Here is a 22,241-nt window from a genome sequence, read left to right on the forward strand (position 1 = left end):
TAACCAAGAGGATATTAACCACCTAAACAGTTCTATAACTTGTAATGAAATTGAAGTAGCAATAGTCTTCTAAAATAGAAAAGTCCAGTCCCTGACAGATTTTCTGCTGAATTCTACCAGACTTTTAAAGATGAACTAATACCAGCACTCCTTAAACTTATCCCCAAAACAGAGAGGAAAGGAACACTGCCTAACTCATTCTATGAAGCCAGTACTATACTCATCCCAAAACCAGACAAGGACACATCCAAAAAGGAGAACTACAGGCCAATCTGCTTAATGAACATTGATGCAAAAATACTCAATAAGATAATGGTAAACCAAATTCAACAACATATCAGAAGGATCATTCACCATGACCAAGTTGGGTTCATGCCATGGATGCAGGTATGGTTCAACATACACAAACCAATAAATGTAATACAGCACATTAATAGAAGCAAAGACAAAAACCACTTGATCATCTCAATAGATCCAAAAATGCCTTTCATAACATTCTACTCCATTTCATTTAAAAAGCCCTAAGAAAATTAGGAATAGAAGGAATGTACCTCAACATTATAGAGGCTATATATGACAAACCTACAGCCAACATCATACTTAATGGGGAAAAACTGAAACCATAGGATGCCCACTCTCTCCATTCCTATTCAATACAGTCCTGGAATTCCTAGCCAGAGAAATAAGGCAAGAAGAAGAAATGAAAGGAATACAAACAGGTAAAGAAATAGTCAAAGTATCCCTACTTGCAGACAGCATGATCCTATACCTCAAAGACCCAAAAAACTCTACCCAAAAACTCCTAGACACCATGAAAGACTTCAGCAATTTAGCATGATACAAAATCAAATTACAAGAATCAGTATCCTTTTTATACACCAACAATGAACAAATTAAGAAAGAATTTAGGTAAACAATTCCATGTACAATAGTCTCAAAAAAATCAAATACCTAGGAAAAAACTTAACAAAGGATGTAAATGACCTCTATTACGAGAACTATAAACCCCTGAATAAAGAGATCAAAGAAGACTACAGAAGGTGGAAAGATCTGTGCTCATGGATTGGCAGAATCAACATAGTAAAAATGGCTATACTACCAAAAGCAATCTAAATGTTCCACACAATTACTATCAAAATCCCAATGACATTCATCACAGAGATTGAAAAATCTACCCTAAAGTTCATTTGGAAACAAAAGAGGCCGTGAATAGCCAAGGCAATACTCAGCAAAAAGAGCAATGCTGGAGGTATCACAACACCCGAGTTAACTACACTACAGAGCCATAGCAACAAAAACAGCATGGTATTGGCACAAAACCAGACATGAAGATCAGTGGAACAGAATAGAGGACCCAGATATGAATCCACACAGCTATGCCCACCTTATTTTTGACAAAGGTGCCAAAAACATACAATGGAGAAAAGACAGCCTCTTCAACAAATGTTGCTGGGAAAAGTGGTTATCAGCCTGCAGAATACTGAAACTAGATCCATTCCTATCACCCTGTACTAGTATCAATACAAAGTGGATTCCAAAACCTTGCAGTTAGTACAGGAAAGAGCAGGGAATACTCTGGAAGCAATAGGTATAGGCAACAACTTCCTCAGTAGAACTGCAGCATCCCAGCAACAGCAAGAAAGGATGGACAAATGGGGCTGCCTGAAATTAAAAAGCTTCTGCACATAAAAAGAAATGGTCACTAAATTGAAGAGAACACGCAAAGAGTAGGAGAAAATATTTGCTAGCTATACATCAGTCAAAAGACTGATAACAAGAATATACCAGGGAGCTCAAAAAGCTAAACTCCCCAAAATCAATGACCCAATAAAGAAGTGAGCAACTGAACTAAACATATCTTGTTCAAAGGAAGAAGTTCAAATGGCCAAAAACACATGAAAAAATTCTCACCATCCCTGGCCATAAAGGAAATGCAAATCAAAACCACACTAAGATTCCACCTCACTCCTGTTAGAATAGCTAGCAAGAACACCAACAACAACAAATGCTGGTGAGGATGCAGTGCGTGGGAGGGGGGAGGCGGGGAGGAATCCTCATACACTGCTGGTGGGAATGCAAGCTAGTACAGCCACTATGGAAACAATATGGAGGCTTCTTAAAAAACTAAACATAGATCTCCCATATGATACAGTGTGAGAAGAGGCGTTGCCAGGACTTGGAAACAGTCACTGTGAAATACATCACACTATCTGATTCACCAACTCAGCTGATGAGTCCGACTCTGAAGACACTAAATTCTCAGAGGTTTGCTTTCTCCTAACACAAACCAAATGGCAACCTGGAATAATTTTTTCAAGCAACAATTATTTTTCTTATCTTCAGGTTTAAAACATATAAAAGTATGTTATGTGTAATTAATCTGTAATGTCATAAGTGATAATGCGAAACCTAAACAATATGGTGGCCTTAGGGTTTGCCTTGTATCTGAAATATGCTTTCTATCATGCATTGGCTGTATGCATCTTGTTATGCACATTTTGTTTAAGTTGTGTAAGATATACATCTTTCTAGATGAAACTCTATGTGCCAAACTTTCCACCACTCATAGCATAATGATAATCTCAAGAATATCGGGAGAAATATTTAAATTTCCATTTTATGAAGAAAGGAACCAAATTTTAGTCACGCTTTTAAAAGATTGCCAGTTAGCATAATTAATCAGGGGGCATTTTAAGTTCTAACTGTTATATAATGCATCACTTGAAAATACCAAGGAGATATCCTTTATTTTTAATGATGCATGAGTGGATTAATGCTAGTTGGCAGTATTTGATTGTAAAAAAATCAATAAAGTACTTGTGTTTAAAAAAAAAAGATCTGCCATAATGATCCAGCAATACCAGTCCTAGGGATATACCTGAAGGAATGCACCTTGGTTATTACAAAAGCACTTGTACACCCATGTTTATTGAAGTACTCTTCACAATAGCCAAGCTATGGAAACAGCCAAGATGCCCCACTACTGGTGAATTAATTAAGAAAGTGTGGTATTTACACACAGTGGAATTTTATTCACAAAGAAGAATGAAATTTTGTCATTTGGAGAACATCATCTTAAGTGAAGTTAGCCAGGCTCTGAAGGCTGAAAATCACACATTCTCCCTCATATGTGGATTATAGACCTAAAAAAATGCAGTAATATTATTGGACATGGGTCACATACTAAGAGGAGAATGCGCACTGGAGGAATAGGAAAAGGGAAGGAAACCTAAAACTTGAATGTGGCTAATGTGCTCGCTGTAGGAGGCAAATATAGTAATCTTAAACTGGCAGAGGCCACTATGTGAAGGTGACCAAGAAGTGAAGAGGTCTGGTAGAGATGAACCAATGTGGGTTGCAATACACAAGTGCATGGAAGCAATGCTAGGAATCTCTCTGTATAGCTTTCTTTAGCTCAAAGTAACAAAAATGCTTTGTCTTTCTTATTATCTCTTATGTTTTCTCTTCAACAAAATCGGAGAACAAGAGGTCAGAGCAGGTTCTGCCTGGAAGCGAAGTGAGGCTAGGGCATAAGAGGGGCATGGGGCAATGGGGAGAGGTGGCTAAAACAACACATGCACATATGAATAAATGTAAAAACAATTAAAGAAAAAATGATAATGAAGCCATTGTGGTGGAGTAACCTCTAATAGGCATTTATGAACTATGCCTATATACTCTTAAGCCTATTCCTGGAATAATACCATAAATTTTTTCCTTATTTAATATTCTTGTACTCATACGACTGTCCATCCAAATACTGAAAGAAAACAAAAGACAAAGGCAAAAAGGAAAAAAATTCAAATCATATGACTCTCCAATTTCTGATATCCTAGGAAAGAATGAAAGTGATGTGTGCCGCTCCTAGAATCCTAGTCCATTCTTTTGTTTCCTGTCCTTAAAGTTGCTCCAAAATTTAGAATAAATGAAGAAATGGAATCTATAAACTTCCAGTATTTACTATACTTCTTCTCAACTTCTAGATAATTGAGAGTGTTAAGAAATATGACTGTTATCCTCAAACAAACACCTTACTGGCCAACTTTCTGTTGTCATCATCTAAGGTAATGACTAGGTACAGATGGAGTGTGAATCATTTTTGAACTGCACGCTCTATGGCCCATAACCTTTCCCCTTTCTTTCTCCCCTTTTCCCTCTTCTGCACTGTATCAACTATTCAAACATGCTCTGTCAGCCAGTTAGAGCATGAAACTTCTACACAGTGTGGCAATTCAGAGTATAGACTCTATACACATTAGGTAAATTACAGGTACACATTCCTATTATTTAAATTAACTTGACACAGCTGACTTGTGAATTAAACTCTTAAAGAGGCTGTTGCTCTGAATTTTTATCTAAGGTCAGACAACTCACATATTTGGCACTCCTCTTTCCTAACTGACCAGCAGGTCCAGTCCTCAAAGCTAAGGTAAAACTTCACCTTCTTTATATAGCATATGGTATTTATTTGACCTACTAAAATTAAAAGTAATGTTTTTTCTTAAATTTTCCATAAAATTTTTAAATTTAAATTTTTTTAATTTAAAGTAAAAACAAGAAACCTGCATAATACCTCCCCTCAGATACAATCACTGGTGTTTGAGGATATAGTTTATATGTATATATATATATAAAAACCAAAACTAGGTTTATGTTGTAAAAAAAATGTTTGAGACATCATTTTTGTATCTAGTATTATATTTTGAGGATTTTCTTATGTGAATGCCTTTTAAATGGTTTCACATCATCGTATTGACTAGTATAACTATTCTTGGTAATTTGAAATTCTTTCAAGTTCTCATTGTTATAAATAATGTTCAGATGAACATCTGTTATGTGGTGCTGGGTACTGAACTTAGAGTATTGCACATGTTAGACAAGAGCTCCACTACTTGAGTTATGCCCTAACCCTTTTGTTTTGTTTCATTTTTGGGACAGGGTATCACCATTACCTTTGTCTGGGTTCATCTCAAACTTTCCATCCTCCTGCCTCCACCTCCTGATTAGCTGGAATAACAGGTATGTGCCACCATGCCTGGCTTTGATGAGCATCCTTTCTATAGATTGCTGTGGATTGTTTCCTCAAGATATGTTCTTGGAATTTTGATTAGAAATCAAAAGGAGTGATAATATTAAGGTTTCAGACATATAGCTACATCACCATCTGAAATCATGCCAATTCATACTAGTCCCAGAGCATATTAGAGTACCGTGGCAATTCTTGATATATGCAACAAATATGGGGCAATATTTTCTGTATACTTTGGGAATATCAACTGTGTCCCAAGTGCATAAGAATCTTACTTATCGATTTGCATCCCACATTTGCAGCAATTTACTACCCATGATTAGAAAAATTCTCTGTGGATCTTTATGGAAAATGACCAAAATAAATATAAAATATAAATAAATGTAACACCAAATATAAATAAATAAACACCAAATAAATGTAAAGTGTAATTCTCTAATGTTCTGTGTATGTAGTCTCATAACTTCAGTCAATTTCTGAGAGAGTTATATGGGAGAAGATATTTCTTTTTTTCTTTTTTAAGACTTGAATTTTTTATTGTTTTTACATTTATTCATATGTGTATACATTGTTTGTGCTACCTCTCCCCCTGCCCCCATCCCCCCTCCTCCCCAACCCCCCACACCTCCTCGCTTCCAGGCAGAACCTGTGGAAGAAGATATTTCTTGAGTGGTAACAAATGCAAGATAGTAGTGCCTCTCAATTTACACGCATAATTCCATGTAATCCTGAAAAGGATCTTAAGTAGAAATTTTCAGTATGCTGTTTTACTGATGAGGAAACTGAGATGTACAGAGGCTATGTAACACTATTCCAATGACTACAAAATTGCAAAGCCAAAGATAAGATAGAGGTCTGTCTGGAAACACAGGTGGAACTCTTACCACTTCACTATGTGAAACACTGAAAGGTTAAGTTGAATTAGATCAATGATATACCTTTCCCCATAACATCTCATACTGTGTTTGATTCTATATCCAGCCAAAACCTTCTTCCATGAAACATTAGTATCCCAGGAATATTCTAAAGATGATACAATAAGTGATTGCCAAGCACATTGGAAGACTAAATATAGTCATGTAATGACACAAGCCACCTATTCAAAATACATTGTATTAAAGCTGCTATTGAAAGGCAGGACGACTTACACCTAGTGGCTCTGATTTTATTGATTTGCATTAGTCTATCTTTAGATGTGAACTTGCTTATTTTACAGCATTGAGAATATTTGTCCTCAGATACCTTTGCTGTAACTCACTGATGTCTAAGAGTTGCACGTAAATATCTGAGGGAAGAATTTGTCTATCTGTATGTCAGGGCACAAGATACTAAATATAAGGTCAGAACTAAGGTAATATATGAATCATCTTGTTTCAGAGGATCTCCTCCCTCTTGTTTCCTTATAAGGAGTGGTTTGCTTTTTGATTGTTTGTTTCTTGTTCCTTTGAATAATTAAGTGCTTGCATAAGAATCCTATAAACTTTTGGGAAACAATCCTTGAGACAATTCTTTTTGTACACAGGAGCCATCTTGGGTGCATTAAAATTGTTGGAATTTACAAGATACCAGCCTAGTTACAAAACTGGTATTGTCCTAGATAAACTCATGCAACAAACCTTGTAAGGATTATCCCTCCAAGTCAGAGTTTCTCAACCTTAACAATAGTGGCATTTGGGGCCATATTGTTTTTATATTTAAAAATTTTAAATATTTTTTCAGCTTTATTGAGGTATAATGGACAAAAGCATATATATTTAAAGTGTACAACGTCATGACTTGATATACACATACATTGTGAAATGGTTACTACACTCGTTAATTAGTACATTCTTGACCTCACATAATACTATAGCTTGAATGTGTCCATCAAAGTTCATGTGTGGGAAACTTAATCCCCAACATAACAAAGTTAAGAGGTAGGGTCTTAAAGAGGAGCTGGGGGCAGGTGGTTCATGCCTGTAATCCTAGTTACTCAAGAAGCAGAGATAAGGAGGATTGCAGTTTGAAGCCAGCCTGGGCAAATAATTCGTGACACCCTATCTTGAAAAAACCCATTATAAAAATAGGGCTGGTGGAGTTTCTTGAGGTGTAGGCCCTGAGTTCAAACTGCAGCACCACAAGAAAAAAAAGAGGTGATTCAGTTATGAGGACAGATTAAGTACCATTATCATAGGAGTGAAATTTTTTGGTGGTACTGGGGTTTGAATTCAGGGCCTTATGTTTGCTAAGTGAGTGTTCTACCATTCGAGCCACACTCCCATTTCTTTTTTGCTTTAGTTATTTTTCAGATAAAGTATCCCATTTTTGCCCAAGGCTGTCCTCAGATTACAATCCTCCTACCTACATCTCTCACATAGCTGGGTTTACAAGAATGGGTCACCAAGCCAAGCTTTTTCCCCTGGGCTGGCTTTGAAAGAAGATGCTCCAGGTCTCTACTTCTCTATTAGCTGAGATTACAGATGTGAGTGATTGCACTAGGTTGGAGTGGGTCTTTATGAAAAGATCAGTTCAGATCCTTTCTCCATCTGTTTTGCTTATCTGATGCCTACCACCATGTTATGATACAGCAAGAAGGCCCTGGTCAGATAGCAGTCCCTTGATCTTGAACTTTCAATCTACTAAGTTCATGAGTCAATAAACTTATGTTGTTTGTTTTAAATTACCCAGTCTGTGGTATTCTGTTATATCAGCACAAAACAGATTAAGTCAGAAAATTAGTACCGAGAAGTGGGGCTGTTGTTAGAACAAATAGTTGCAAATGCGGAAGCAGCTTTGGATCTGGGTAAAGGGTAGAGGTTAGAAGAGTATGGAGAAGCCAGCTTAAAAAAATTGTATCATTGTGAACAAAATGTTATGGGTGATTCTGGCAAAGGCTCAGAGGAAAAGAGCTGAAGGGAACATCTGAGACTTCAAAAGATTACTTAAGTGATCATGATCAGAATGTTGGTAGAAATATGGATAGTAAAGGCCATTCTGATGAGGTCTCAGATTAAAATGAGTATCTTATTAAAGACTGGGATAAAGGCCATCCTTGTTATAATTTGGCAAAGAATTTGATTGAACTGTGTCCTTGCCCCAGGGCTTTATAAAAAACAGAAGTTGAGTGATGAACTAGTGTGTCAAGCAGAAGAAATTTCTAAACAAAACACTGAAGGAGGTGTGTGGTTACTTGTAAACACTTAATAGTAATACACATAGGAGGGAAATGATTTAAAGATGAAATTCATAATTAAGAGAGAAACAAAATGGAATGATCTGGAAAATTTGCAGCCTGGTCATGTAAGCATGAAAGGGTAAAGTAAGGCAGTCCTTTGATAAAGGGATTAGTATGGATAGAAGAAAGCCAGGCACTATTCATCCAGACAATGGGAAAATTACTCCAAAGTCATTTCATAGGTCTCTAAAGCTTGAAGCTTTAGGGCAAGGTTTACAGAAAGGTACCCATAGGCCCAGGGCCACCTCAGGTCTCTGTTACCCATGTTCCACCCCAACCATGACTAAAGCAGGCACAAGTGAGACTGTCCACCACTCTAAAGAGCTCAAGTGGTAAACCTCAGCAGTACTTAAATGGTGCTAATTCTTCTGCCACACAAGAGCTGTGGGGCTATAGTGGCCTCCACTAAACTTTCATAAGATGAAGCAGGTGACTGGTGGCCTAGGAAGAAATCTACTTCAGTGTCTGAGCTTCTGCAGAGAGCCCCCACTAGGGCAATTCTTAATGTAGGTATATTTTTACTATTAGATAGTACATTTATCTGAAAGATTTGAGAATGGTTAAGTGTTTAGTCTCTGTGATAATATGAACCTTCATGTGAATCCCAGCTGTACAACTTAATAGCTGAGTAACTTTGGACAAATTACTTCAGCAGTCTGTTTCTCAGTTTACTCAACTGTAAAGTGAGAACATAACATAGTACTTATTTCACCAGATTTTTGTGAAGATTTAATACAAGAATGTAAATAAAGTACCCATCAAGGCAAAAAAGAAAAACACCACCAAATCTACTTCCCATCATGTAAACAATATAAAAATACCTTTAGAAAGTTATCTGACTAGTTCTTTTTTCCATCTTGATGTTTTAGTACCACAAAAGTGGTACTAAATCTATTTTTATGAGCTATGCCATAGAAATAATAACTTCCCTGAACAGTTTAATAATGCCTAAATGTAATTTAACTTTCATATTTATAACAGGGAAATGATTTCTTAAACTTTCAATCTATGCATGGTTATCAATTAGGCTAGGACAATGGTGGAACTCACTGATGCTGCCCAAAGAACTTGTACTGGTGACTAGAGAGCCCCAGCCACTCTGGAACCACTATAAGGATTATTCAAAGTTTATGAGCTAAGAGACAGTGCAGCAGAGGCTGGCTGGCCTTTGGCCAGTAAAATCATGTTAGACCTGTTTGGTTCATGTGTGGTTGAATTGGCTTGTGACAAAACATACAATTACAAAGCCAAAATGTTGACCTTTTCAAGACCAATGAGAAAAATCCAATTGAATTCAAGTATGAAAGTCCAAGCTCATGTACCTCCACTTTTAAATCATGAATTTGGTATCTAAGGTGCAACCACATAATTGAGCAGTTATGTATTTGAAGGGAAAATAAAGAACTTCGTTTGAATGTACATAGAGATTTGGCAGTCAAAAGTTTTGTTATAAATAGCTCTTATATTATCCAGCCCCCCCTTATCATTCTCTTTAATAAAGGCACCATGTCTAAGATCCTCTGAGTACTTTAAGGATAATGCAAGAACATTCTGTTCATGACTATGCTTCCATAATCACTGTCTCTTCACAGTATCAATATTAACTCAGGCAAGTACTTCAGTGTTACAAAAGATGTGGTATAATGGCAGAGATGAGGAACCCTGTACAGAACCTTTGACAACAAGTTCTTGCACAGAGCATGAAATCCAGAAACTTCTGACAATTGATAAAAATAGTTGCAACTAAGGAGAAGGTGAAATATTTCACTGGCGTTTGTCTATCTTACCAGCCTGATTCAAATTTGTTCAAGTTCCAGGTTCAGTGTAGGTCTTTGTTTACTCAAGGTTTGGACTAAGCTGTCACAATGTTCATGTGTTTCTTTCCACATTACTCCCACACTCAACAAGCACAAAGCATAAAATCAAAATCATCAGTAATCTCACCCACCCAAATGTAGCATTTGGGTTTATGACTAAAAATTTTTTATGAAGGGGAGCACTTTAAACAAACAGAAAGGATCATCTGGCATATTCTTCTAACAAGTGTTTTTATTTATTTTATATATTTGTTTGAAATTCAATGTACTTACAGGGGAAAATACAGGTTGTAAGTATATAGGTCAGTGAATTTTCACAAAGTAAACATGCTCCATGTATTTATTTATCACTTGGGTCAAGAAATAAAATATTACTAGTACCCTAGTTATTTATCGTCCTAGTAACTATCCACTCACAAAGTTAAGCACTACCCTGACTTCTTTCACCATCCACTGCTTTCATATATCTGAAGTTTGTATAAATGAAATTATAAAGTATGCATTTGTTATTATATCTAGCCTCTTTCATGCCTCATTATATTTATAAGATTCATCCAAGTAGGTGCATAGAAGTCTATTGTATGAATATACAACAAGTTATTTATTCATTTTATACTTGACAGGTATTTGGGTTGTTTCCAATTCTTGGCTATTACAAATAATACTGTTAAGAGCATTCATGGACATAGCTTTAGTGCATTTTTGTTCACATTTCTGTTACATATAATTAAGAGAGGAATTATTGAATCATTAACCTGTGTTAGCTTAAGTGTAGAGTGTAAAAAGGTTTTCCAAAGTGGTAATATAAATTTACACTCATGCCTACAGTTCCTGGGAGTTCCAGATGTTTTATGTCCTCACCAATACTGGTTGTTATCTGTTTCTTCAGGTTAGTTTTCTGAGAGAGTTTTTAATTTACAATTCCCTGATGATTGATGATGCTGAAAAGCATTTCACATGTTCATTGGCTATTTGGATATCCTCTCCTCAAAAGTATCTCATCAAATATTTCAACCATTTGTTTATTAAGATGCCTATCTTTATTGATTTGTGGTTCTTTAAATTTTCTGGTCACACAACTTTGTTGATTGTATTTTTTATAATCATGTCCCATCTTCAGCTTATTTTTTCACTCCTATAATGTTGCTTTTGATTAATGCAAATTCTTAATGGTCAATTTTAAAGCATCTAAATGGTCAATTTTAAGGCATTTAAAAAATAATATTTGCCCAAAGTTAGCAAGATATTTTTGTACAGTGGTATTGTTTTATCTTTCACGTTTAGATCAAGACAGATACTGGGCATCCTTTTCTGTTTTCTCATTATGGTGTGTATAGGGAGGAAGAATCTTTCAGCATTCCACTATTAAACATAATATTTTCTGGAGGGTATTAGGTCAAATAATCAGATTATTTGATTAAACAATTTCTCATTTTCTTAGTTTCTTAAAAGTTTTATCTTTTTAATTTTGAATAAGTATTGAATTTTGTCAAAGATTTTTCTGCATCTAGTGATGTGTAAAATGAATATGTCCTTGATTCTGCTAATGTGAATTGCATTCCTTGATTTTAAAATGTTAAACCACTTTTGCATTTCTGAAGTAAACTTACTACCCAATGCTTTTGGGGATATATCATCATTTATAGTATAGCATTTTATTTTATCTGATAACGTTAGGATTTTCCATTATAGACTCTTGAAATTTTAAAGTTTGATGTGTGAAAATCTAACTCTGTCAAATACCCAATCTACATTTTCAAATTTAATGACTAAATTCTTTCACATAATGATATAATTTAAACTCATTGTTGAATTATTTAAGATTTTTTCAAAGTTTGCCATCATAAACAGCATTATGCCAAACATCCTGTGGATATATATTTCACTTGTACCTGTTTTTCAGAGCACTAATCAGCACTAACTTCTTGATGTCACCTGAACTCAAAGGTAGCATAATAAGTATGAATTGTCAAGAATTAGAAACTCAGATTTCCTGGCTGTCTTCTAGAAGTTTCCCAAGGAGTAGATGCTTCCTAATATATAATCTTGAATTTGCTATTATGGTTGTAACTGAAGAGTGATACCTCTTTGAAAGACAATAAGATGTGGAAAGTAAAATATCTAAATACCTGAATTCTAAAATGTAATTAACTTGAGAAAATATTTTATGAAACAAAGGGATGTGGTCTGAAGAAAACTCAGATAATGACAAGAACAAGGCAAGTAAAGTGATAAAACACCAGGCTTATAAGTCCATTACTAGTTATGTAGTATTAAACATATTAGTTCTTGTTGCAACCCTGTGTTTCTTAACCAATACAGTAGGAACATATTAATATTAGATGTTTGTTAATAGAATAGAATGAAAAATTCCTAATACCACATCTTTTACAGAGTTGGCTAGCAAATGAAAGTTCCTTTAAGTTCTCTATTGTCAAGAGTCTAAAGAGCTAGGAGTTTGGCTCAAATGGTTCAAACCCCAGAAAAAAAGTCTGTTTGAAAAAACAGAGTCTAGAAATACTTGCCTGTTTTTTTCTTGAAGAGGCTCAGAAAAAAATTTTCTCTTCCTAATGTCAAGATATTCCCTTATATCAAGTATTTCTCTAATACATGGAAGAAATACAATACTTCCTATACTTGAAAACTATGGGAGTGGGAGGAATTATCTATGTTATTAAGGACATCATTTATTTTACATGGTCCTCAAAATGTTTATGTAAATGTCTTCTCTGTGTGACTTTTTAACTTGCTATGCAAGTCTAAAAAGCTAAGAAGTCCCAGTTCAGAGGTGACTAATTAGGATCAGATTAGTTATTTCTTAGTTATGAAATAATTGAGTCACACTATAAGCCTACACCTTTTAATCTGAAGAAAGCACTTGGGATGCGGTGTGTTGGTTAATTGTTAAATTTTCTGGCACTTATGTAAGAGATTCCTCATCATTAAGGGCAATTATAAGTCTCTAGGGAACCATCCAGTGTGCTCATTACTTTCTGCCTGAACTCTTGGTACTAATTCTATCTGCCGGATGTATGAGAGTTAGTGTAAACTTACATGTGACAACTCTTTTTTTTATTTAAAACTTTTTTTTCATTTATTCACATTTGCATAGATTATTTGAGCCATTCTTCCCACTACCCCCTGCCAGTTTCCTCTCCTCCCTACCCTCCCTCGCTTCCGGGAAGAACCTATTCTGCCCTTATCTCTAATTTTGCTGAAGAGAAAACATAAGCAATAATAAGAAATAAAAAGTGTTTTTGCTAGGTGAGATGAGGATAGCTATACAGAGAGATTCCTAGCATCGCTTCCATGCACAAATGTGTTACAACCCAAGTTGATTCATCTCTACCTGACCTCTTCACTAGTTCCTGATCCCTTCCCATATTGACCTCTGTCACTTTAAGGTTTCTGTATTTGTTCCTCTGCAGTGGGGACATCAAACAGGTTCATGTTTTGGGTTTATTACCTATCCTTATAACTCCCATATATGCACTCCCCTTAGCATGTGACCTAAGTCCTACAACGTTGCTGTATTTGCCCTAGATCTAAAGTCCACATATGAGGGAAAGCATACAATTTTCAGTCTTATGAGCCTGGCTAACCTCGCTCAGAATGATGTTCTCCGGTTCCATCCATTTACTTACAAATGATAAGATTTCATTCTTCATGGCTGAGTAAAATTCCATTGTGTATAAATACCACATTTTCTTAATCCATTTGTCAGTAGTGGGGCATCTTGGCTGTTTCCATAACTTGGCTATTGCGAATAGCACAGTAAACATGGGTGTGCAGGTGCCTCTGGAGTAAACTGTGTTGCATTCCTTTGTGTATATCCCCAGGAGTGGGATTGCTGGATAATATGGCAGATCTATGTTTAGATTTTTAAGAAGCCTCCATATTGTTTTCCAGAGTGGTTGCACTAGCTTGCATTTGCACCAGCAGTGTACAAGGGTTCCTTTTTCCCCACATCCCCGCCAACACTTGTTGATGGTAGTTTTTTATTCTTTTATTCATTTATGCATGCAATGTTTGGGCATTTCTCCCTCCTTCCTCCCGCCCCCTCCCTTTCCCCCTCACCCTCTTCCTCTCCCCCACTACCCTGTCACTATCAGGCAGAAATTATTTTGCCCTTATCTCTAATTTTGTTTAAGAGAGCGTATAAGCAATAATAGGAAGGACCAAGGGTTTTGCTAGTTGAGATAAGGATAGCTATACAGAGAGTTGACTTGCATTGCTTTCCTATGCATGTGTGTGTTACCTTCTAAATTAATTCTTCTCGAACTAACCTTTTCTCTAGATGGTAGTGTTTTTGATGATGGCTATTCTAACAGGGCTGAAATAGAATGTTAGTGTGGTTTTGATTTGCATTTCCTTTATGGCTAGAAATGGTGAACATTTTTTCATGTGCTTTTTGAACATTTGAATTTCTTCTTTTGAGAAAGTTCTGTTTAGTTCAGTTACCCATTTCTTTATTGGTTCATTGATTTTGGGAGAGTTTAGTTTTTTAAGTTCCTGTATATTCTGGTTATTAGTCCTTTGTCTGATGCATAGCTGGGAAATATTTTCTCCCACTCTGTGGGTGGTATCTTCAGTTTAGAAACCATTTCTTTTGTTGTGCAGAAGCATTTTAATTTTATGAAGTCCCATTTGTCCATCCTTTCCTTTAGTTGCTGAGCTGCTGGGGTTCTATTGAGGAAGTCTTTGCCTATACCTATTACTTCCAGAGTGTTTCCTGCTCCTTCCTGTACTAACTTCAGAGTTTAGGGTCTGATATTAAGGTCCTTGATCCATTTTGACTTGATACTAGTACAGAGTGATAAACATGGATCTAGTTTCAGTTTTTTGCAGATGGATAACACTTTTCTTAGCATTTTCCATAGTAGATTTTAGGCAACTTTGTTAAAATAAGGTGGGCATAGCTGTGTGGATTCATATCCAGGTCCTCTATTCTGTTCCACTGGTCTTCATGTCTGTTTTTGTGTTAGTACCATGCTGTTTTTATTGCTATTGCTTTGTAATACAGTTTGAAGTTGGGTATTGTGATATCTCTAGCATTGCTCTTTTTGCTGAGTATTGCCTTGGTTATTCGTGGTCTCTTTTGTTTCCAAATGAACTTTAGGGTAGATTTTTTTAATCTCTGTGATGAATGTCATTGGGGTTTTGATGGGAATTGCATTAAATAAGTAGATTGCTTTTGGAAGTATAGATATTTTTACTATGTTGATTCTACCAATCCATGAGCATGGGAGATCTTTCCATTTTGTGTAGTCTTCCTTGATCTCTTTCTTCAGGGGTTTGTTATTCTCCTTGTAGAGGTCATTCACATCCTTTGTTAAGTTTACTCCTAGGTATTAGATTTTTTTTCAGGCTATTGTAAATGGAATTGTTTCTATATATTCTTTCTCAGTTTGTTCATTATTGGTGTACAGAAAAGCTAATGATTTTTCAAGTTGCTTTTGTATCCTGCCACCTTGCAGTAGCTGTTTGTAATGTCTAAGAGTTTTTGGGTAGAGATTTTTTGGTCTTTAAGGTATAGGATCATATTGTTTGCAAATAGGGATATTTTGACGGTTTCTTTACCTATTTGTATTCCTTTTATTTCTTCTTCTTGCCTAATTGCTCTGGCTAGGAATTCCAGTACTATGGTGAATATGCATGGGGATAGTGGCACCCTTGTCTCATTCCTGGTTTTAGGGGAAATTGTTTCAGTTTTTCACTATTAAGTATGATGTTGGCTGTAGGTTTGTCATATATTCCCAGTTTTCTTAGAGTTTTTATCATGAAGTGGTGTTGGATCTTGTTGAAGGCTTTTTCTGCCTCTATTGAGATAATCAAGTGGTTTTTGTCTTTGCTTCTGTTAATGTGGTTTATTACATTTATTGATTTTCATATGTTAAACCACCCCTGTATCCCTGGCATGAAGCTGACTTGGTCATGGTGGAGGATCTCTCTGATGTGTTGGATTCGGTTTGTCATTATTTTATTGAGGATTTTTGCATGGATGTTCATTAAGGAGATTGGCCTATAGTTCTCCTTTTTGGAGGTGTCTTTGTCTGGTTTTGAGGTGAGAGTAATATTGGCATCATAAAATGTGTTAAGCAGTTTTCCTTCCCTTTCTATTTCATGGAACAGTTTAAGGAGGGTTGGTATCAGTTCTTCTTTAAAGGTCTGGTAGAATTCAGCAGAGAATCTATCAGGTCCTGGACTTTTCTTTTTTGGGAGACTCTTGATTGCTGCTTCAATTTCATTTTGTGTTATAGGTCTATTCAGGTGATTAATTTCCTCTTGGTTCAGTTTTGGATGATCATATGTATCTAGAAATCTGTCCATTTCTTTTAGATTTTCAAATTTATTTGAATATAGGTTCTCAAAGTAGTCTCTGATGATTTCCTGGACTTCCATGGTGTTTGTTGTTATCTCCCCTTTTGCATTCCTGATTCTACTAATTTGGGTTTTTTCTCTCCTCATTTTAGTCAGGTTTGCCAGGGGTCTATCGATCTTGTTTATGTTTTCAAAGAACCAACTTTTTGTTTCATTAATTCTTTGTATGGTTTTTTTGGTTTCTATTTTGTTGATTTCAGCTCTTATTTTTATTATTTCTCTCCTATTTGTTTTGTGATTTGCTTGTTCTTGCTTTTCTAGGAGTTTGAGATGTATCATTAGGTCATTGATTTGGCATCTTTCAATCTTTTTAATATATGCACTCATGGCTATAAACTTTCCTCTCAGGACTGCCTTATCTGTGTCCCATAGGTTCCGGTAGGTTGTGTTTTCATTTTCATTGACTTCCAGGAACTTTTTAATTTCCTCTTTTATTTCATTGATGATCCATTCTTCATTAAGTAATGAGTTATTTAGTTTCCAGCTGTTTGCATGTTTTTTGTCTTTACTTTTGTTGTTTAGTTCTACTTTTACTGCATTGTGATCAGATAGTATGCATGGTATTATTTCTATTTTCTTATATTTGCTGAGGCTTGCTTTGTGCCCTAGGATATGATCTATTTTGGATAAAGTTCCATGGGCTGCTGAGAAGAAAGTATATTGTGTAGAGGTTGGATGAAATGTTCTGTAGACATCTACTAGGTCCATTTGATCTATTGCATATTTTAGATCTTGGATTTCTTTATTGATTTTTTGTTTAGATGACCTATCGATTGATGATAATGGGGTGTTAAAGTCTCCCACAACCACTGTGTTGGCGTTTATATATGCTTTTAGGTCTTTCAGGGTATGTTTGATGAAATTGGGTGCATTGACATTGGGTGCATGCAGGTTGATAATTATTATTTCCTTTTGGTCTATTTCCCCTTTTATTAGTATGGAATGTCCTTCTTTATCTCATTTGATCAATGTAGGTTTGAAGTGTACTTTATCAGAGATAAGTATTGCTACTCCTGCCTGTTTTTGGGGCCATTGGCTTGGTAAATCTTCTTCCAGCCTTTCATCCTAAGCATATGTTTATTTCTGTCGGTGAAATGAGTCTCCTGTAAGCAACAAATTGTTGGATCTTCTTTTTTAATCCATTTTGTCAAATGGTGTCTTTTGATGGGTGAATTAAGCCCATTAACATTAAGCGTTAGTACCGATAGGTATGTGGTGATTCCTGCCATTTAGTTGTCTTAGTTGTTTGAAGGTTTGATTGTGTGTACCTAACTTGATGTTACTCTCTACTGTCTTGCTTTTTCTTTTCCTGTGGTTTGGTGCTGCCTGCCTTTTCATGGTTAAATTGGGTGTCATTTTCTGTGTGCAGAATCCCTTGCAGAATCTTTTGTAATGTTGGCTTTGTGGTCACATATTGTTTTAATTTCTGCTTATCATGGAAGACTTTTATTGCTCCATCTATTTTGAATGATAGCTTTGCTGGGTAGAGTATCCTGGGGTTGAAGTTATTTTCATTCAGTGCCCGGAAGATCTCACCCCACACTCTTCTTGCTTTTAATGTTTCTGTTGAGAAGTCTGCTGTGATTTTGATGGGCTTACCTTTGTATGTTACTTGTTTTTTCTCTCTTACAGCCTTCAATATTCTTTCCTTAGTTTCTGAACTTGTTGTTTTAATGATGATATGTCGTGGGGTAGTTCTATTTTGATCTGGTCTGTTTGGTGTCCTGGAGGCCTCTTGCATTTGTATGGGAATATCTTTCTCTAGATTTGGGAAATTTTCCGTTATTATTTTGTTGAATATATTACGCATTCCCTTCGCTTGCACCTCTTCTCCTTCTTCGATGCCCATGATTCTCAAGTTTGGTCTTTTGATGGAGTCAGTGAGTTCTTGCATTTTCTTTTCACAGGTCTTGAGTTGTTTAATTAATAGTTCTTCGGTTTTTCCTTTAATTACCATTTCATCTTCAAGTTCTGAGATTCTGTCTTCTGTTTGTTCTATTCTGCTGGATTGGCCTTCTGTTTTGTTTTGCAGTTCTGTTTCATTCTTTTTTCTGAGATTTTCCATATCCTGGCAATTTTCCTCTTTAATGTTGTGTATTTTTGTCCTGAGTTCATTTATCCATTTATTCATTGTGTTCTCTCTTTCACTTTGGTGTTTATACGGTGCTTCTATGGTTTCCTTTATTTCTTCTTTTGCTTTTTCAAATTCTCTATTTTTGTTGTCTTGGAATTTCTTGAGTGTCTCCTGTACATTTTGGTTGACCCTATCCAGTGTCATCTCTATAAAATTCTCATTGAGTACTTGTAGTATGTCTTCTTTTAAATTATTCTTGTTGGCTTCATTGGGTCCTTTGGCATAGTTTATCTTCATTTTGTTGGAGTCTGGATCTGAGTTTCTGTTCTCTTCATTCCCCTCTGGTTCCTGTACTAATTTTTTGCTGTGGGGAAACTGGTTTCCCTGTTTTTTCTGTCTTCCCATCATTGTCCTTGGTGTTGTTACTGTCCCTGTACTGTATGCAATTAAGTATTTTCTAGCTTGTAATAATAACAATGGTAATATTTAGAATGGAAGGGTGAGCTGAGATGAAACGCAAGAAGTTAAAGAAAAGGGGAAAACAAATATACAGACAAGAGGGAGAAAGCAGAACAAGGTATCAGACTAGAAAGTTTCAAAGGTATAAACAGGGAGTGTTAGTGTACTAATTGACAGTAAGCTGAACAGACATTAGAAAGACAGAGAGAGGATTGAAAATCAAAGATAAAAAAATAAAAACTAAGTAAATGAAAGAAATATCTATATATAAAAATGAATTAAAATAAAATGGAAAATAGAAAATTAAAAAAAAAAACTTCCAAGTTTATATGCAATGCAATTTCAGTCTTAATAATTTGGGTGTCCGTCTCAATCTCCATTCCTGGAGTTGGTGCCTCAGATGTTGTTCTGTAGTTCTCTCATTAAGGGGATGCATAAAGTAGAACAAAACTACATACTCACACACACACACACACACACAAAAAGCCCCACCAAGTGTCCCAAGTTCAAATGCAATACTGTTTCAGTAAGTTTTTCAGCTTGCAGGTGTAATTCGGTTGTTCTCTCATCAAAGGTAGGGAGAAAAAGAAAAAAAAAGAGTCTTGAGACAGTTCTGAGAGTGGTATCTTCAACTGTGGCTTGCCTGCCTGATGCTCTCAGCCTGCTGTAGCTGGCGGTGTTATTTATGCAGATCTCTGGGGTGAACTTAGCACTCACCTGGTCCCACAGGCTTTGTTTGTTCAGAGTTCTCCTGTGTGGGAACCTCTGCTACAGGCTTTCCCCTTTCCAAGCACTGGGAAAGGTGACACTGCCCAGCATTGTCAGGCCTGCGTGTTTATTTACAGTTCATGTGGGAGGTGGGTCTTCCCTCCTCTCCTCTGAAGTTTTCCTCCCACTGCCACTTTCACAAGCTTTCCTGCTCCTGCTTACTGGGCGGTGCTGCTGCTCCTGCCGGCCGCCATGTTTATTTACAGTTCACGTGGGAAGTGGGTCTTCCCTCCTCTCCTGTGGAGTTTTTCTCCCTCAGCCACTCTCACAAGCTTCCCCGCTCCTGGTTGCTGGGTGCGCGCCCCGCTCCCGCCAGAGGCTCTCTGGCCTGCCCGGCTTGTTTATTTACAGTCCCGGGAAGGATTCCCTTCCCCCAATCTTCAGCGCTCAGGGTGCCCCACCCTCTTTCCAGGGTGTCTTAATTGTTCTTGTTGCTTATTACTCAGTTTCTCTTTTTTTCCCCGGGTGGAGGTCAGTCTGTCCAGGGGGCTATGCTGCTCTGGCCCAGGCTTTTCTGTGGGGGTACTGCGGTACCACGAAGCTTACCTGGTCCGCGTCTTCCCAAGCCATATGGGAGCTGGCCACTGGTGGCCCCAGGGGCCCTCCTTGTTTCTCCATTTAACATGAAGTGGAGATTCTCTGCGCCGGCTGGAGGTGTGGAGGGGTCAAAGTTATGCCTTTTCTCAGTGATTATGCCTGCAAAGTGTGTCTCCAGTGTCTCTCCAAGATTTCACTATAGGAGGCTCGCTTTCTGCTTCCTCCCTCTAGCCGCCATCTTGGAATTCCCTGCTCTATTTTGAACGATAGATTTGCTGGGTAGAGTATCCTAAGGCTGAAGTTATTTTCATTCAGTGCCTGGAATATCTCACTCCATGGTCTTCTTGCTTTTAAGGTTTCTGTTGAGAAATTTCTGTGATTTTGATGGGTTTACCTTTGTACTTTATTTGTTTTTTCTCTCTCTTACAGCCTTCAATATTCTTTCTCTATTCTCTTTGCTTGTTGTTTTAATGATAATATGTCGTGGGGTAGTTCTATTTTGGTCAAGTCTGTTTGGTGTCCTGGAGGTTCCCTGTACCTGAATGGGCATAGTTTTCTCTAGATTTGGCAAATTTTCTGTTATTATTTTGATGAACATATTATGAATTCCTTCTGCTTGCACCTCTTCTCCTTCTTCAATGCACATGATTCTCAGGTTTCGTTTTTTGATGGAGTTGGTGACTTCTTGCATATTCCTTTCATAGGTCTTGAGTTGTTTGACTAATAGATCTTCAGTTTTACTTTAGTTTCCATTTCATCTTCAAGTTCTGAGATTTTGTCTTCTGCTTGTTCTAGTCTGCTGGAGTGGCCTTCCATTGTGTTTTGTGTTTCTGTTTCATTGTTTCTTCTGAGGTTTTCCATATTATGTGTCACTTCTTCTTTAATATTGCCTATTTTAATCTTTAATTCATTTATCTCCCTATAGTGTTCTCTGTTTCATTTTGGTGTTTATTTAGGACTCCTATGATTTCATTTATTTCTTCCTGTGTCTTTTCGTATTCTTTATTTTTTTGTGTCTTGAAATTTCTTGAGTGCCTCTTGTATGTTTTGGTTAACCATATCTAGCATCATCTCCATGAAATTATCTGTGATTACTTGTAGGATATCTTCTTTATGGGTGTTCTTGTGGACATCATTGGGTTCCTTGGCATCATTTATCTTTGGGTTATTTTTTTGGAGTCTGGAACTGGGTATCCATTTTCTTCATTTCCCTCTGAATCCTGCATTAATTTATTTTTGGGTGGGGGGAATGGTTTCCATTCCTTTTTTTTCTTCCCATCATTCTTGTTGGTATCGTGTAATCATTCTTGTTGGTATCATGTAACCATTCTTGATAGGCTAGTTGGTGGTTTCAGTCACCTGTTTTCTTTCCCTTGGTTAAATTTTGTTTTGTAGCTGTATTGGGTTTTTAGCTAATTGTGTGTGTGCTGTTTCTGTCCCTGGTTTGGATGTAATTTAGTATTAACTAATTCACAGTGATAAAACAAAAAAACATGAACAACAAAAAAACCCAAAATCAAACAAACAAGCAAAATCCCAAAGAAATCAATGGGGAGAGATGAGCAAACAAACAAGAAACAAACAAAGAAACAGACAAAAACTCTAGGTTCAGGATCAATACACTTTCAGTCATAGTTTAAGTTCTGGTGTTACTCCTCCAGTACACAGTCCTGTCATTGGTATTTAGGCAGAAGCTCTGTCTTAGTCTTGCCAGGTGGTTGGTTTGTGGGTAGTGTTTTTTTTTTTATGTCTTTCAGCAGCTGCTACTTGATCATCTCCTCTTGCAGTGAGGTGTGGCAGCTTGCAGTCTATTAGTTGTCCTGCTTTGGAGTTGTCTTATCTCTGTGCTTGTTTACTAGGGGCTTGTGTCTTTGCTTTTTCCCCCTTTCTCTGGGGCAAGGGCAAGGTCAGTGATCATCAGCCAGCTGCCACTGTCAGCATGTTATGATGGTTCACTGTTTG

General features: G+C 36.7%; 1 pseudogene; it reads left to right on the plus strand.

The window, feature by feature from the left end:
• Positions 1 to 2,143: 2,143 nt before the first annotated feature.
• LOC109675460 (trimethylguanosine synthase pseudogene) overlaps positions 2,144 to 22,241 on the plus strand; it is a 123,429-nt pseudogene continuing 103,331 nt past the window's right edge.

This window comes from Castor canadensis, chromosome X (genome assembly GCF_047511655.1).
Source record: "Castor canadensis chromosome X, mCasCan1.hap1v2, whole genome shotgun sequence".
In the NCBI taxonomy this organism is placed as follows: domain Eukaryota; kingdom Metazoa; phylum Chordata; class Mammalia; order Rodentia; family Castoridae; genus Castor; species Castor canadensis.